The sequence below is a fragment of the Perca fluviatilis genome, chromosome 15 (genome assembly GCF_010015445.1).
Source record: "Perca fluviatilis chromosome 15, GENO_Pfluv_1.0, whole genome shotgun sequence".
In the NCBI taxonomy this organism is placed as follows: Eukaryota; Metazoa; Chordata; class Actinopteri; order Perciformes; family Percidae; genus Perca; species Perca fluviatilis.
Window position 1 is genome coordinate 35,701,991 of NC_053126.1, and position 16,105 is coordinate 35,718,095.

The window sequence follows — 16,105 nt, forward strand, 5'->3', positions numbered from 1 at the left end:
ATTAATGAAACACCCCTATTCCTGCGACTTGTCCAACCCGCCAACAATCTATGATCTTTTTTTTGGGGGGCGGGGGGGGGGGTGTCACTCTTGCCTGTCTTCAAAACTTGAGAGCCCTGGGTATTATTTTGTCTCTTATATGGGCCTTAGAGGCCTTCAGCACTGAGCCTAATCTCTCAATTGATCCTATGTCAGTGTCAAAAAACATTTCAAGATATTCCCCTAATAAATTGGCAAAAGTTTCATCCTGATGCAATGACACATTCATCCTCCATCCATTAGATTTAATAATGTCTAAACCCAAATGTAACCCCCATTGCACATTAGCATGGTCCGTTAATGCAATGGGTCCAATTGTACAGTCTACCGTTCCTTCTACCAGGTCTTTGGATATCAGGAAAAAATCTAAGCGGTTGTGACTTTTATGCATATTTGAATAAAACGTATATTCTCTATCTCTGGGATGTACTAGCTTCCAAATATCCACCAGGTCCAGGTCTCTCATCATTAGATTTATGGCTCTTCTGTCTCTCGGCACACTATTTGTGAAGGACGTTTTATCCAAAACCCCATCTTGTACCTGGTTATAGTCGCCAGAAATTATAGTGTGTGTACATATATTAACCTTAACTCCATTTATTTTACCCTCAACACATATTATCCTCCCTTCATTATCTTTATGTTGTCTCAGCATGATAAAATTCAAATTTGTATGTATAAGTATTCCAACCCCACATTTATTGCTAGTATAAGAGCTATGGTATACCTGTCCCACCCATCCTGTCTTAAATTTAGCTATTTCCGTATCCACCAGATGTGTCTCCTGTAACAGGTTTGTTGAGATCTAAGATAGGACAAAGAGTTCTTCCTTTTAGCAGGGTTATGTGATTCATTTATATTCCAACAATAAACCTTACCAAATTAACCATATCTTAAGACCATTTATACTCCAGCATATTGAGTTATCCAAAACCTACACATTACATAATAAATCACATCACTTAATACTAACCATTTAGTGTGTTGTCCAACTGCCAACCTTACCAAACAAAAATAAAACAACATGTAATGTGCCCTACATTTTGCACACAAAACACTCTTCCACAAAACCAACCAAACCAAAAAAAACAAACAAAAAAAACATCCACTCATCCAAATCACCCACCTAAAAAACATAGATGCAAAAACCTTCACTCCTACCTCCCTGTTATCCTAAAAAGAAGGGACAAAACGAAACTACCCCAACTAGTCCGTGTGTTGCGTTCAATGACCAACCCAAAGAACCCCCCCGCCAACCCCCTCACACCATTATTCAAAACTACTATCATTATTACCAATGTTTCCAACAGGTGGCATCGGACTGCCACCGACAACCCCCCTTGATGAAACACAGTGCCGTCTTCGTTTATCATTCACAGTAAACAGACTTATACCTCCCCACTTAGAACGTGTACATTTACCTATTTACTGTTTCCCACAGGACAGTATGAACACATTCTCTCCTACCATGATACTGGTCTTTCATGTTTCAACACGTCCTTACCTTACGTCTCAGGTTAAAACAGAGCCAGGTAGCCTATAACCGTCATCGGGCACCCTGTCAACAGTCCGTCATCCATTTGGCATAATCATTCTTGTTCTCCATCCTGCGAGTCGCCGGGGCTGGAGGCTCCAGCAGCCTCTTTACTCAGAAATGCCAGTGCTTTGCGGTGATCATCAAATCTCATCCTCTTTCCTTTCCAGGTGAAGCACATTTGTGCCGGTGGTGCCACAATGAACCGTACGTCCAGAGAGTGCAACTTTTCCCTCATCAAAACATTTTCCTCCTCTCCGCCCACTCCCGTGGCAGATCTTGGAAAAAAGAAAGCTTGCACCCTTTCCACTCCACTCCTTTCCCTTCCCTATACTTCCGTTTTGCAGCAGCGAACACTTTCTCCTTCTCCAAGAAGCACAAGAAGCGGATGACAATAGGTCTTGGTGAGCGATTTTTCATCCATCACTGGTCCACTGGGGACCTGATGCAATCCTGTAGCTGTGCTTGGTCCACCGACACGCCCAGAGCCTCGACAATGATGTTCCTCACACATATCTCCAGTTTGCCCTCTTCCAACCTCTCCTTCAAACCAACCAGAACCAGATTCTGGCATCTGTCCCGAAAGTTGGCATCCTGCTGGCCCACCTCAAGCACTGAGCACTTCTTGACATTTCTCTCCACTATTTGCCGAAGGCCAACGTATTCATCTTCCAAATCAGATATCCTACTTTTAGCTGCCTCCAGACACTGTATGATGCCATTAACATCCGTGCGGAGGCCCGCATTGTCCATTTTTAACTTGGTCAATATCAGCTTGCAATACCAGTTGTAACTTACTAACATGCCCAAGCTCGTCCATAGGTTTTCCGAGCGATTTCTGCATAGCAGACAGGACGCTTGTATCCATGCTTCATTTATCACCACCTGGACCAGCCGAAGTAGTTTCTTCCTCTTGTTTGTCGCCGTCCTGTATGTCCGCCATGTTGTTTGCGTTACTTCACAGAGTTCTAGGGGGCTGTTGACTTTCCCCCGTTGCCATCTAAAACTTATATGTGTTACACCGTGCCAAAGGAAAGTTCTCAATCACACTTTTATCAATTTAGAGTAAACTCTATCTATCACATTTCAAGGTTTTGGGTTATTCTGTTTGGAGCTTCGTTCTAGGCGGCCATGTTCTTCAGCATGCTCACGTGACCCCTGAACGTCATCATTTTAAAATAGTGGTATAAAAACCAGAGAGTCTAATGGGTATTTGCGCAGGTAGACACATTAATATGCAAATGAGAGTACACTAACCTGAGAGTTTCCAGTGTACAGTTTGGACTGTTTAGTCCAGCTGACAGCTGCTTCACTCCTGAATCCTGCAGCTCGTTGTTACTCAGGTCCAGCTCTCTCAGACTAGAGGACTTGGAGCTGAGAACTGTGGACAGAGATTCACAGCTTCTGTCTGACAGGTTACACCCACTCAGCCTGAAGGAAAAAAAGAAAAATATGAAAAAATTACAGAAAATGTTGTCATTTTTTCTCAATAAAGAAAATCTACATTTAATTTAGATAGTGCTGTGTGCACGTACAGAGCTTTGTTGGAGGATTTGACCACTGGCAGCAGCCTCAGAAGAGCCTCCTCTGAAGCAGAGTATTTCTTCAGGTCAAACACGTCCAGATCTTTGTCTGATGACAGTAAGATGAAGACCAGAGCTGACCACTGAGCAGGAGACAGTTTATCTGTGGAGAGACTTCCTGAACTCAGGGACTGTTGGATCTGCTCCACTAGAGAATGATCATTCAGTTCATTCAGACAGTGGAACAGATTGATGCTTCTCTCTGCAGACACATTCTCACTTATCTTCTTCCTGATGTACTCAACTGTTTTCTGATTGGTCTGCAGTGAAAGACCAAGGAGGAAGCGGAGGAATAAGTCCAAGTGTCCATTTGGACTCTGTAAGGCCTTGTCCACAGCACTCTGGTAGAAAAGTTTAGATTTGTCTCTGAACACTTCAGAGCATGAGGAGGATTTTTCCTCTGTCAGCAGGTTGACTCCAGAGTTGATGAATGTCAGATGGACATGAAGAGCAGCCATAAACTCCTGAACACTCAGATGGACGAAGCAGAACACCTTGTCCTGGTACAGTCCTCTCTCCTCTTTAAAGATCAGTGTGAACACTCCTGAGTACACTGAGGCTTCTCTGATATCGATGCCACACTCTGTCAGGTCTGATTCATAGAAGATCAGGTTGCCTTTCTGCAGCTGCTCAAAAGCCAGTTTTCCCAGGGACTTGATCATCTTCCTGCTCTTTTTATTCCAGTGTGGATCCGTCTCAGCTCCTCCATCATACTTGATGTTCTTCACTTTGGTCTGAACCACCAGGAAGTGGATGTACATCTCAGTCAGGGTCTTGGGCAGCTCTCCTCCCTCTCTGGTCTTCAACACGTCCTCCAGAACTGTAGCAGTGATCCAGCAGAAGACTGGGATGTGGCACATGATGTGGAGGCTTCGTGATGTCTTGATGTGGGAGATGATTCTGCTGGCCTGCTCCTCATCTCTGAATCTCTTCCTGAAGTATTCCTCCTTCTGTGGGTTAGTGAACCCTCTGACCTCTGTCACCATGTCAGCACCCCGGGAGGGATCTGTTGGGATGCTGCGGGTCGTGTGGTTATCCGAGAGAGGCAAGTAGAGGGAAGCAGTTTCCCGACGATGAGGTTTGTCAGCAGCCCACCCACTGAGGTGAACTCTGTAACATCAGTCAGGATCTCAGTGTTGTGGAAGTCCAGAGGAAGTCGACACTCATCCAGACCGTCAAAGATGAACACGACCTCTTCAAACCTGCACATTCCTGCTTCTTTGGTTTCACTAAAGAAGTAATCAACAAGTTCCACCAAGCTGTACTTTTTCTCTTTCAGCACATTCAGCTCTCTGAAAGTGAATGGAAATGTGAACTGGATGTCCTGGTTGGCTTTGTCTTCAGCCCAGTCCAGAGTGAACTTCTGTGTTAAGAGTGTTTTCCCGATGCCAGCCACTCCCTTTGTCATCACGGTTCTGATTGGTTCATCTCTTCCAGGTGGGGCTTTAAAGATGTCTTCTTGTCTGATTGTTGTTTCTGGTCTGTCTGGTTTCCTGGATGGTGTTTCAATCTGTCTGACCTCATGTTCATCATTGACCTCTGCAGTCCCTCCCCTTGTGATGTAGATCAATGTGAACATCTGATTCAGAAGGGTTGGGTCTCCTGCTTTAGCAATCCCCTCAAACACACACTGGAACTTTTTCTGAAGCTTACATTTGAGTTTACGCTTAGAAACTCCACGATAACTTCCTGAATGAACACACAACAAAGCAGATCAATAAGTCAAAGAACATAGATCAATATTTCCTCAGAGAATGAGTATATGAATATATATTTGGTCCGTCTCTTGAGACATTAGTAAATGTCCTATTTGTCCAGCATGTTAAATCTTCATATCTTCTTAAATCCTCTTACTGCTCTGCAGACGGTCAGCCAGCTCATCCTGCTTCATTCTCCTCAGGAAGTGCAGTGTGATCTTCAGAAATGCCTCTCTGCTGCTCCTCCTGTGCTCTTCATCCTCACTGTCCAACACCTTCTCATCCTCCCTCTGACTCTCCAAGCATTCTGGGTAATCTGGACTCAGAACCTTCTGGATTATCTTCAGCTCGTTCTTCACAAAAGTGCTGATGTCTTCCTCCAGCAGCTGGAACAGAAGATTATATGAATGACAAATCAAACTGAAATCTTGGAAGCAGATATCAGATCCATGTTGGACAGACTGACAATTCACTGGTCTAAAAAGTGCAGCATTGATTGTGAACAGAATAGATGTGAACGTAGTTGTATATGTACAGACCATAAATATGGAGTCCAGGTGTGTTTGATGCTGCTGGGCGGACTGACCACTGGGAACCTCTGAGCTCTCCTGGTCCACTCTGTGGAGGAATCAGGAAGAATTAGCTCACATGATGTCTGTCCACACAGAGACAGACACAAGGTAAAGGTCAATGAAGGGATATTTGGATGTTAACAGTGAATCAGAGGACTCCCTGTAGTGGTAAACCTTTATTAGTCCTGCTGATTATCAGTTTGAATTCTTCACCTTTGATCAACAGAGTGGTTTCCATCTTTGAAGTTATAAGGAAGATCCATAGATCTCCGGTCACTCTTCATGGACACACAGCTGGGTTCAGGTTCTTCCAGATTCCTCCTGATAGAAACACAAGATAAATTCTGCACTGCATCCACAACACACTGAGACAAAACCTGTCAGTGGTTAAATACATCTGTACATTATATCTGTATCCATGTAGTTATTGTTAACATTGTGTGTGATCCATTATCAATATTTAATTGAGACATGTTTTAAGCTGTATTCAGTGCATTGTGCAGCATAGGCTCGAATATGATCCTGTGGGGTGACCATAATGGTGGAATAGTAATGCTAATGTCTAATAAGGATAATATATGCAAGGACTTCCAGATGGCATAATTAGATTGGTAGCCCTCGACAGTGTTGTAACTACTCAAGATGTGTTTTGGTTTCGTCTCGGTCTCTCACAAAGGATTTTATTCTAAGACCGGTCAAGACTAAAGTGCCTACATATTTTCTGATACATGTGTGTTTACATCAACTTTAGCTGATGTCAGCTCCAAAATGTCCCACTAAAAATGTACCAATTTAGGGCCTTGGTGGCCCGTTGGTACAGTGCTTTAAAATATTAGCATCTTTCCCTGGTATATATTTTGTATATATTCACTCTGCACTTTTACAGATTTTTCTTCTTCTGGTTAGAAGCTGAATGACATTTTGTTGTCTCAGTACCGGTACTCTGTGTTACAACAATAAAGTTGAATCTAATCGTATAAAAAGAAGATTATTATATATTCTTTTCCTATATTTAGGTTTCAAGTTATTTGTTGTCAAATGCACAACGATGACAGTGAAGCAATAAAATAATAAAAGTTCTCAGGCTTCCTCCAGTTGTACCAATATGTATAAAAATAAAACCAAATACATAAAATAGGGCAGTTAAGGTAAAATGGTCGTCTGATTCACTGTTAACATATATATATATACAGAGGTGGGTAGTAACGAGTTACATTTACACCGTTACATTTACTTGAGTACGTTTTTGAAAAAGTTATACTTCTAGGACTAGTTTTAAATCACTACTTTTTACTTTTACTTGAGTAGATTTGTGAAGAAGAAACTGTACTCTTACTCCGCTACATTAGGCTACACAGAGCTCGTTACTTTTGTTTTTACCTTTGTTTTTATTCCCCCGCGTACGCCTGATTTTAATGTTTTATTTTGACAGAGAGAGAGAGACTTCCGCTAAAGTCTCTACCACGTGACTGTGTTTCACCAATCAAACGTAGTTGTGCAGTCTCGTCACGTGACCGTACTCAATCTCAGCGGCGGGACGGGTAAGCGTTACAGTCGCAGCAAAACAAAAATGTCAGAATCAGCTGTCGGCAATGCATATGAAGAACACAGACATGGTTTTACAGGCAAAACGCAATACAGTCGCTGCTTCCTAAAACAGGAGGACAGCTGAAAAAAAAAAAAAAAAAGGCGACGCTATAGATGCGTACATCACAACGCTTATCAATATCACTTCCCCATCAGGCAGGCACAACATCTGACCATAATTACACTTGTGCTTTCCATAAACTGTCGTTGCTTTAGCCTTTTATTTCAGTTGCAACCCTTGCAGTGGAAACGATCGTGAGAACAAATAAAAAACCGCTGTGCGCATTACACGCGGCTCAAGAAGCCGAAGAAATAGCCAATATGTAATATAAATATATATACCCATCAGGGAATGTTAACGGGGTTGTCGGTCTCTAAATGTTTCTTGTATGAGCGCACCCCTCTTTCTCTCTCTCTCTCTCTCTCTCTCTCTCTCTCTCTCTCTCTCTGCCCACTGAGCTCCACCTGGTTTTCTAAGAAAGGTGACGCCGGTATCAATCGAGTATTGATTGGTCAGTAGGCGGAGCTTTAACAACGGTTGATCTCTAATCTCCAACATAACCTGCTCCCGACCAGGTTAGGTGTTCAGCATAAGTTACCATGGCGATTAAACCCGGTATCAAGTGATCCACCTTGGTGATAAAGAAAACCCTGGGTTGAACCTGAAGTTACCTCGTTAACCCCAAATCTTGCTTCGTAGTCCAGGGGCCTGTTTCACAAAACCAAGATAAGGGATTAAGCCGGGATTTCCCAGTTATCCTGGATGAATTAAGCCTTGATTCGGTTTCACAAAAGCGGAGGCACATAAATCACCATGGAGATTTATTCTGTACAGCTAGCCTGCTCCTGACCAGGCTAACAGCCAGGATTTATTTAATCCTGGAGCCTTTTCTGATCACCCAGCAGTGGTTTTACCCTATTGTCATTATCAGCCTGGATTAAAATACAAAAGGTGCATTTTGCTGTTTATTTTAAGTACTGTTATTAGTTGTGACCATTATTTTTTTATTTATAATTATTCATGTGACAGTCATTGTTACTGTTATATTGCTGTATGAAGATTGCTGTTCATATTGTTGTTAGAAGTTTGATGAATATATTATGGCAGTTGTTGAGATAATTAGAAAAGGCTGATAAGTAGCTGTGATAAAACCTCTTCTGAAAAAACCCACCCTGGATCCTGAGGTCTTAGCAAACTATAGACCTATATCTAACCTTCCTTTTCTATCCAAGATCCTTGAGAAGGTGGTTGCTAATCAGTTATGTGATTTTCTACATAGCAACAGTTTATTTGATGACTTTCAATCAGGATTTAGAAAGAATCATAGCACAGAGACGGCACTGGTGAAAATTACTAACGACCTTTTAACTGCTGCAGACAAAGGTCTTGTCTCCATTCTTGTTTTACTAGATCTTAGTGCTGCATTTGACACAATTGACCATTCAATCCTGTTACAGAGATTGGAACACTTGGTTAGCATTAAAGGAATTGCTCTGAGTTGGTTTAGGTCCTATTTCTCTGATCGATTTGTGAATGTTAATGATAAATCCTCCAAGTACGCTAAAGTTAGCCATGGGGTTCCTCAAGGCTCAGTGCTTGGACCAATTCTATTCTCCTTATATATGCTTCCTCTAGGCAATATTATTAGAAAACACTCAATTAACTTTCACTGTTATGCGGATGACACCCAATTATACTTGTCAATCAAACCAGACGAAACCAGTCAGCTAGCAAAATTTCAAGAGTGCATTAAGGATATAAAATCCTGGATGACCTATAATTTTCTGATGTTAAACCCTAACAAAACTGAAGTTATTGTGCTGGGCCCTAAACACCTCCGAACTTCATTATCTAGAGATATAGCTACTCTGGATGGTGTTGCCCTGGCCTCCAGCACCACTGTTAGAAATTTAGGAGTTATCTTTGATCAGGATATATCCTTTAATGCCAATCTAAAACAAACCTCAAGAACAGCCTTTTTTCATCTTCGTAACAATATTAACAAAATTAAATTAAATTAGGAATATCCTGTCTCAAAACGACGCTGAAAAACTAGTCCATGCATTTGTTACTTCCAGATCAAATAAGTCTCTTAAGACTCTCCAGCTGATCCAGAATGCTGCAGCGCGTGTTCTCACAAGAACTAAGAAAAGAGATCATATTTCTCCTGCATTAGCTTCTCTGCATTGGCTTCCTGTTGAATCCAGGATTGAGTTTAAAGTCCTTCTCTTGACCTACAAAGCTCTAAATGGTCTAGCACCATCATATTTAGAAGAGCTCCTAATACCCTATTGTCCTACTAGAGCACTGCGCTCCCAGAATGCAGAGTTACTGGTGGTACCTAGAGTCTCTAAAAGTAGAATGGGAGCTAGAGCCTTCAGTTATCAGGCTCCTCTCCTATGGAACCAGCTCCCGATCTGGGTTCGGGGGGCAGAAACTGTCACCTCATTCAAGAATGAACTTAAAACTCTCCTATTTGATAAAGCTTATAGTTAGGGGTGAGGAGTTGTAGTGTTCACCTAACTGGCCCAACTGCTTCTCTTCATAATTGTTAGATTAATAATACATAACAAAGTAGAGGGAGGCAGGCCAGCCAAGCCAGATCCGGCAGGGGGAGAGTTCTAAGCCCGAAAAAGCTACCTCTCCTTATGACCTGTCTCTCTTAGTTACCTGTTATAGTTACGCTGTTATAGTCCTAGACTGCCGGGGGGACTTTTTTTCCTTTGACACACTGAGCTGCTCTCTCTTCTCCCTTTCTATTACTGTTTCTATTACTGTTACTATTACTATTTGTGTGCAGCGCCGTCCAAGAAATGCTTGTTACTAATCCTAGCTTCTGGGGAGTTTACTCCCGAGTCCTTATGCTTTTTTCCCCAGCGTATTTCCTTGGAGAACGTTGGCACCAAGACCCTGGTTGCAGCTGTCGCCGTGGTCCTGCTGCACTCCCTGCTGAGCTCAGCGATGCCCTGCAATGTCAGCTGCGTCCTGCTGAACCCTGCAGCTTCCCGCTACATCCAGTCACTGTTCCATTATTAATGTGACTACTCACTTTTCATCAACACCCCAACCGGCTCGTCAGACACCGCCTACCAAGAGCCTGGGTCTGTCCGAGGTTTCTTCCCAAGAGGGAGTTTTTTCCTCGCCACTGTCGCATACTGATTGGTCTTGAGGGAATTACTGGAATTGTTGTAATTTTGTGTTTTAAAGTGTCTCGAGATAACTTATGTTATGATTTGATACTATAAATAAAATTGAATTGAACATTTCAAATGTGTTTTAAATGAAGTCTGTTACTAAGAGCAATACATACAATGCTGTACATTTCTATAGTTGACCAATGCACCTTGAATTATTTTAGTTGATTAATTTTTTTTTAATTCTTTAACAATAAGGATCATGTTTGTTCCACTTCCATGTGGATTTGGCATTTTTAGCACACAATTTATGTTGTCCAGTAAACTGGGAATATAATTTGGGAGGATTGTACATTTTAAGAACATATCCTAATTGTACAATCCTCCCAAATGATAGTCTTACTTCACTGGACCAGTAACTATCTAGTGATGTAAAGGTTAAAGGGTTAAAGGGTCCCTTTATTATCCCCGAGGGGCAATTTGCATTACAGCCAGCAGTAACAAATAACAAATACCAAACAGCAACAAAGAAACACAACAACAGTATAACATAATTAAAATTTGGATTCACAGGATACTATTAACAATGGGGATAACAGCAGGGATGAATGATCTTTTAAATCTCTTCGTCCTGCATCGCGGCAGACTATATCTACGCCCGGAGGGTAGCAACATAAATTCACCCCACAAGGGATGACTCGAATCAGCCAGGATGGCTCTCGCCTTTTTCAAAGATCTGGCCTTATATAGGTCATGAAGGCCATCTAACGGTGTGCCCGCAATTTTGCTGCACACCTTCACGATACCTTGCATTCTATTTTTTTCTTTAATAGAAAGTGACCCGTGCCAGCAAATAAAAGTAAAAGTAAGAACTGATTCAATAAAACAAGAGTAAAACATTTTCATAAAAACAGTGTCGACATTGAAACTGCGAAGCTTACGAAGAAAATACATGCGCTGATGTGCTTTTTTACACACAGCATCAACATGGGACTCAAAGCACAGTTTACTGTCGATCACAGTCCCAAGATATTTGTACTGCTGCACTAGTTCAACTGGTTGATTGTCCATTACAACCAGGGAAATGACAGCGGGATTTCTTCTGAAGTCAATGCACATCTCTTTCGTTTTTGCCACATTAATGTTTAAAAAGGAGGATTTACACCAATCAATAAAATCATTGACTACCGGACCATGTTCAGAGTCGTCACTGCTGAGGAGGGACACAATGACAGAATCATCCGCAAATTTAATGATGTGGCGCCGTTCCTGATGGCTTTGGCATTCATGTGTATATAAAACAAATAAAAGAGGGGCGAGGACACAGCCCTGGGGGGACCCAGTAGAAGATAAAAGGGCATCTGATAAAACACTGTTCACTCTCACCCGTTGTGACCTCACTGTTAAAAAGATCAGTCCATTATCAATGTTATGAGCATTCTTCAGTCTGTCTGCTAAGACATGGGGCTGAATACAGTTAAAAGTGGAGGAGAAGTCAATAAATAGTAGACGAACAAGGGACTTGGCCCCCTCAAGATGTTTAAAAACCATGTTTAAAAGTGTCCCTGTTGCATCGTCCACACCTCTGCCCGGCCTATAGGCGAACTGGAGAGGGTCTAACTTATCCCGTACAGTGTCCAAAAGGGCATCCTTCACTAGCCTTTCAAAAATTTTCATGACAAGAGATGTAAGTGCCACTGGTCTGAAGTCATTGAGGGTCTTAGGAGTTTGAATCTTAGGCACAGGAACAATTATTGAGTCCTTCCAAAGACAAGGGACCTTATGCAGCTGTAAGGACAATTGAAAAATGAAGCAGAAGATGTCTGCCAGCTGGACAGCATAGTTCTTCAGAACCTGGACTTTTCCTTTCTTTGACACCCCGTAGGAGTTTCAAGACCATGAATTTATCAATGGGCACAATATTATTTACATGATTACAGTCTACATTTTTTAAAACGGACATCTCCTCACTAAAATCTTGAACATTAAACCGATTATAAAAAACATTCAGTTCATTAGAAAAGTCCAGGTCGATTTTCCCATTGTGGGAAATAGTACACTTTTTGGACTGCAAACCCATCATGGTTTTCACGCCGTCCCATGCAGGACGTGAATTTCCAGTGCGCAACAATTTTTCCACTTTGTCTTTATATACGCACTTGGCAAGCTTAAGTTCCTTCTTCACTTGTTTTGATAATGCCATGTGCTGTATCATGTCGTCCTGATTGAAGCAAATGTTCCTCTGGTTGATTATGCTTTTGACTGATTTGGAGACCCAAGGTTTATTATTTGGATAAATGGAGATGGGTTTACGGGGGATGATCATGTCCTCACAGAAAGATACATAGGCAGACACAGTTTCTGTCAGTTCATTTAAATCCAGACAGGCATTTTTGAAGACATCCCAATCAGTGCCAGTAAAGTAGTAGTAGGCTACTTTACATTCATGGAACAACAGGGAGAGGACACCTCAATGGTTTTTGACCTTATATTTGGGGGGAAATAAATCACTCTGTTCCATTCATGTAAGTGTGCATGGAATTTATCACTTAATTATCTTCATAGTTTCTAGATTTTAGAGTCCAATTTCTTCAGTGTCTTTATTTTCTATGTCCATATATACAGGGAGCAAGGCATATAATATGTAGAGAAGGAAACTCTGCCTCTATAAAAAATAAAAAAAATGAAACGTGAGAAAAAGCGTGGCAGATAATAGCGGACCAACTGAATGATTTATCTAAAAATATACATTTATGAAATACTGCTCTTAACTGAAACCATTCAATGAGTCACTGTCATTTGCAAAAACGAACAGTTGTACACTTTGCATTAAAAGTGAGTAGTGGAAGTTAATGACTTAGGAAACTTATATTTTAGCCCATGAGAGAGAGGGAGGAACAGAATGAAAGAGATATTTACGCATTATATTCTAGCGTTGTAGAAAACTGATCTTCATTGTAAATTTCCTGAGTAACATTATCTTCTGCTTACTTTTAAGGCAAAGAGTACAACTGTTAATTTGTGAAAATGATTAGTAGCCTAATCCTTGAATGGAATGATTATGACGGCTTCAATTCAGATCAGAGGTCAGTTAATGTATATATTTAGGCTATTTACACATTCAGTCGGTCCGTGATCGTCTGCCTCGCTTTCTCTCGCTGTTTCATTACAGCGGCCGTGTTTCTTTTCTTTTTAAACAAATAATGTGTTTCACGTCATCATACTTCCACAAGAAGCTGCTGCTCACTCTGTATAAAGTATGTACAATGCGTATTCTCCATGTTGGCATCTGTGATCGACCTCGCGGTCTTTTGAGGAAAGCCGTGAACTTGCATCTTTCTGAATTACTTCAGCCTGACTCGACCTAGTCTCTCCTCCTCAGCCTGACTCGACCTAGTCTCTCCTCCTCAGCCTGGCTTGGCCTTCGTGAAACGCACCAAGCCAGGATGCACAGATTAGACTAGGTCAAGCCTCGCTTTATCAGTTATCCTGGATTTATATATTCTGCTTTTGTGAAACAGGCCCCAGGCCTCTGGCCTCATAATGAAAGCATGTTTACCTTAGTAAAAGTGCCAAACAGCAGCTACATTACCTTGTTCTAGTTCTGCCTGCAAAGCCTGGTAAAAAAGTATAAAGGTTTGGAAATTTGTGTTACTTGTGCTTATTTATTTTTTATGTATTATTATTTTATTGATTTTATTTTTTAAGTACTTGAATTTACCTTTAATCTATTTTGTAATTAATTAATTAATTTAAATTTATTTAATTGATTGGATAAACTATAATTTGCCTAAAGATGATTAGTTTGTATTTTTGTCTGTCTGATTGAATGATTGTGTTAAAAAATAAATCAGATGTTACTCAACAGTTACTCAGTACTTGAGTAGTTTTTTCACCAAGTACTTTTTACTCTTACTCTTTACTTTTACTTGAGTCATATTATTCTGAAGTAACAGTACTTTTACTTGAGTACAATTTTTGGCTACTCTACCCACCTCTGTATATATATATATATATATATATATATATATATATATATATATAGTAGGAGACAGGTGTACACCAAAAATAAGCAATGTGAGTAAAGTGTAATTTTACATTTTACAATGTGTTGTAAACTTTGAAACTGAGACTGAGTTAAAGTGAGCTGACAGGACACATGCCGTCACTATCCGTTAAAAGACTTTTTAAAAACATCTAAAACCTGGAGATCTCACAATAAATAAAAACACATCATTTTGTTTTCATCATTAGTTTAAAATCGGCACCTTTGATCGACAGAGTGGGGTCCATCTTTGAAGTTTATTATAAGACCCTTAGACCGATCACTCTTCATGGACACACAGCTGGGTCCAGGTTCAGGACAGTCTGGTCTCTGATGGATCCTGATAGAAAGAAATTCATTAAAGCTCATCAAAGACTTTCATATCTAATTTAAAATGTTTGAATACAATACAAAAAACTGTATTTAATTACTGACATTATGGACGTGTTACTGAACACAATTTACTACTACGTACTTTTTGTCTTGTCGTTTAAAATTAATATAATCATCCTTCGACCTGTCACTCTTGAAGGACACACAGCTGTGTCTGGGTCCAGGTCCACGTCCAGGTCCAGGTCTGTGCTGCTTCTGTGGGCTGAAACACAACACACACAGAGCTTTGAGTGTGAATAATGATGGTGGAGTGATCTGAGTGGTGTACAGTTAGAGATGGTCCTCTCACCTCTGAGCTTTGGTCTGGCTGTCATGTTCCCCACACAGAGTGGTTTTAGAGGGAGGGACTCCCTCCTCTCTGTCCTCACACTGACTCATAGCAGAGTCCACACCTTCATCTGGAGAGGAAACACTGAGAGCAGCAGTCCAATCATTCATCAGCACATCATCACTCATTCAACCCTCACATCATTTCTCCTGGAAAAAAAGATAAATATCAGTAGCTGGTCCTCTGATTGGCTGCTTCTCTCTGTGTCATATCAGTGTCAGTTGAATCCTTTTGACTTGTTGGACTGTTACTCAGACTAAAGAAGCAGTTAGAAAACATGACTGAACTCTGGGAACTACTGAGGGCCTTTTCTACGGTGGCCGACAGGGGCAAACGCCCAGCAACTTCAGAAATCACATGCAACTAGACAAAAACAAGCAAATTAAGAAAACAACTTCATTAATTTGACAACACATGTGCAGCATTCATCAAACGCTGCATATACACACAACACAACCAAATATACAAACGCGCTGCAATTAAAAAACGATGCAAAAACAAAAGCAAACCCCGACAAAAGAAGCAAAGCAAAAGAAAAAACTTCATTCATTTGACAACACATGCGCGCATTCAAACGATGTAAGATACACACACAACACAACCAAATACATAAACGCGATGCTAATAAAAACGATCAAAAAAAAGAAACCCAAAACCCCCCGAAACAAAATGCAAAAAAATGCTGCATCCAGATTCCACAACGGAAGTTCTCCAGGCCTCTAGAGGGAGCAGCTAGTGGAACAGCTGGATTTTCGACCCCTTTTCTGCCTTTTTATTAGAGTCGGGTATGGCTGCATAGTAAAAAGAGAACTCCTGTCTCATGCCCTTATTAATAACATAATATAATATATTAGTAATATACAGTCTATGCTCCTGTTTCAACCGGGAGGCTGGTGCCGTGCTCCAGCTTCGACTTTTCAAAATAAAAGCTTGCGTCTGGTCCGCTCTTCTTCCTTTGGTGTTTTGGATGTTTTTGAACTAAACAGTACGGCAATCATGCTAATGAATACAATAACTTTTTCAGCAGATGTCTTACAACACAATGGAGCAAGCAAAGCAGTTTTGTGTTTATTTGCAGGCGGGATTTATTCAGTTTGATAAATCCCGCGGTAAATTGGCTGGTTTACTAAATAGGGAGGGATTATAAATAGTCTGTTTTTTGTATTTCAAGAGCGAATTGCTGCACAATATG

The 16,105-nt window shown here is 40.9% G+C and overlaps 1 pseudogene; it reads right to left on the bottom strand.

Annotated features, from left to right (window-relative positions):
• The window catches only part of LOC120574783, a 30,375-nt pseudogene extending 15,093 nt beyond the window's left edge, over nt 1–15,282 (bottom strand).
• Nucleotides 15,283–16,105: the final 823 nt, after the last annotated feature.